Source organism: Lygodium microphyllum, chromosome 17, assembly GCF_053477565.2.
Source record: "Lygodium microphyllum isolate KBCC chromosome 17, Lygodium_microphyllum_v1.1.10, whole genome shotgun sequence".
NCBI lineage: Eukaryota > Viridiplantae > Streptophyta > Polypodiopsida > Schizaeales > Lygodiaceae > Lygodium > Lygodium microphyllum.
In genome coordinates, this window is record NC_141151.1 from 143,092,811 (window position 1) to 143,095,576 (window position 2,766).

Consider the following 2,766-nt stretch of genomic DNA (forward strand, 5'->3'; position numbering starts at 1 on the left):
ATGTGGGTATTATAGAGTAGTTGTTACAAGGATAGCAGTCACATGGCATGCAAATCTTAATAGGCTCATTGGATTGAGACTTGAGATATTCTAAGACTCAACACATTGTGTGTAAATAGATTGTACATGTTGCAATGAATCAGATGCTAAATCCTTGATGCATGGAAGAAACGACTGAATAGCTAATGGAAGGCTCACGATCTTGCAAAATTGGTCACTTTTCTAGCAGCAACAATTCGAGTGATATGCATAATATTGGGCAGCTGCCGCTACTCGCAGCAACGAATGTGGAGGAGGAAATGCATCTCATCCTCATCAATCTCCCCATCACCATTCTGATCTGCCTCACGTATCATCTCCCATAACTCCTCATCCGAGATCCTCTCTCCAAGGTCCTTTACAACTTTTTTTTAAATTTTCATATCTGATTGTTCTTGTGTCGGCATTAGCAAATAACCAGAAGGCCTTTCGTATCTCACCCTTTGAGTCTCTTTCACCCATCTTTTCAGTCATCATTTCTAGAAACTCTTCAAAATCAATCGCTCCACTTTTGCCCTTATCAATATCTGCTATCATCTTGTTGATTTCCTCATCGCTGGATTCGAAACCAAGGGCTCTCATAGCAACTTGAAGATCATTGGTGTCAATGGTTCCAGATCCATCAATGTCGAAGAGATCAAAAGATTCTCGAATCTCTTGCCTCTGCACATCCGTAATGCATCTCATCCTCGACTCTTAAGCACCGCAAACTCCCCTTGCTCACTGCGGAGGAGTTCCACTCTGTTTAGACAAACCTTGGAGACAAGAAAGCAACAATCAAAGATTGCAAGAAGACAATCAGAGGTGTGGACCAAGGACACCTGCATCATCATTAATGCTGAGGCCAAGCTTCAAAATATGATAGATTTGGTTGCCAAATGTTTTGGGATTATCCAAGCTGAAACCAGATGTGGGCAAGGCAGTCTCAAACAAGAGTAGCAGACTTGTCATTTTATCCACCTCTGCCCTGCCTCCTGCAAAAGTTGTGACAGTGGATTGAAATTGATATCTTCTTCGTCCTCCTCATCACTCTGTGTGGAACCAGTACCATGAATCATTAAGGTTTTTGTCATGTCTTCACGTCTCCTACAATAGAATTTCTGCATCATCTGAGTTTCTCTACAAATTTTAGTTTCTCTGGCAACTTTCCAGCACCTGACACTTCTTTCACGAGGTACACCATCAAGAGCACCTGCTAAAGTTACAGCACCTTGCCCTCATTGTCATCTGGGATTAGTTGGGTAGGTAGGACACTTGGATCACTACATCCGTGTATCGCTTTTGGGGATCTATGTATGGGCGTGTTCTGCACATTGGCTGAAGCCTGAACCTGATGATTGTTTGTCAAATGCAAGGATGCGTGAAGTGATGGACATTGAGAAAGCTTAGAGCTATGCCTTGCAGAACCAGTGCTAGATCTTACTTGATCAATGGAGATTACTGAAAGATGGTGGGGAACAATCTATTCCATCAAAACAGATACAGAGGCTAGTGAATTGACCTCAGAGGAGGTTGAGGAAGAGGAGTAGGTGTGCATATGTTACCAAGTCCATCCCAATGAGGTGAAAACTCCCCAATTGGTTTGTTGCTGTTGCTGCAAAGATTGGGAGAAGGGAAACCCAGATTTAACTAATTCAAATTGTTCCTGTAGCTGAGTCTTTTGAAGGAGTAGACATCCAAAACTTCAATATTCTTGGGGATTAGATAATGTTTTTCTGATAGAGAAATTGGACAAAGAATTTGCAAGGATTTCCCTTACGGATTTGTATGCAAAACTTGGATGCCTTGAGGATGCATATGTATTTGTCTAACAGGTTGCCTGAAGGCACTCTTGCTTGCAAAGAAATGTCCAGTGAGAAAACTACCCATAAGGATCACTTTGATATGCAGTAGGACTTTCTGGTGACATCCCATACACAGGGCTAGCAAGAGGACCAGTTGTGTTTCCTATCCTTTGTGGTAGGTTCCAAGGCATCTTGTCAAGGTGCCAGACTGCTAGATTTGGGGGGAATCCAATTGGAAGGAAACATAGGCTTTTGATGAGCAATGTAAGTCATCATGTCACGATCCTGTAGTTGCCACATTGCTGGCCCCTCAATATAGCTACTTGATGCTTCAGAGATGATTGACTGGGACGAACACCAAGGGTTGGAGTTCCTTTTGGCATGCATTCCAGTTAGTCACAAATCAAAAAAGCCTATCACAAAACAAGGAATAGCATGGAGGTGAAAATGATTGGAGAAGTCAGGGAACAACATTTATCAAGACAGATATACATGGGCTTTTGGTGGTGTGCTCTGTGACTTTGGTCCTGAATTTATTATGTTTGATGTTGACAGAGAAGAACCTCACACAGGCATAATTGCTTCCATTAGTAATGACAAGCTTGCATTGGTATCATATGTGGATGATGATAGGTTGCCATCCTTGAGTTTCGGGAAGGGCCGAGAAGTTTGATTGTGCATAATCTGAAATACCACCATAGATGCCAGACTGTTTTACAGTGGGTAGTCTGCAAATTTGGTCTGTAAATGCTAGATCTGCTCACTGTAGTCATAGGGCCATGTTGAGAAACTAGAACTCAAGCTCATAGATTGATTACATAGACAGACACAGTGAGACTGACTGACTCCACTTCAGTTATACTGATTGACTATAATCGCTCCTACAATAATTGACATCATTGAAGTCATGATCCCCAGTGGCCACATCATTTCCTTGTGGCTC

General features: G+C 42.3%; 1 pseudogene; it reads right to left on the bottom strand.

Moving 5' to 3' along the window:
* Positions 1-269: 269 nt before the first annotated feature.
* LOC148022434 (caltractin pseudogene) lies at positions 270-729 on the bottom strand (annotated as a pseudogene).
* Between the last annotated feature and the right edge of the window lie 2,037 nt (positions 730-2,766).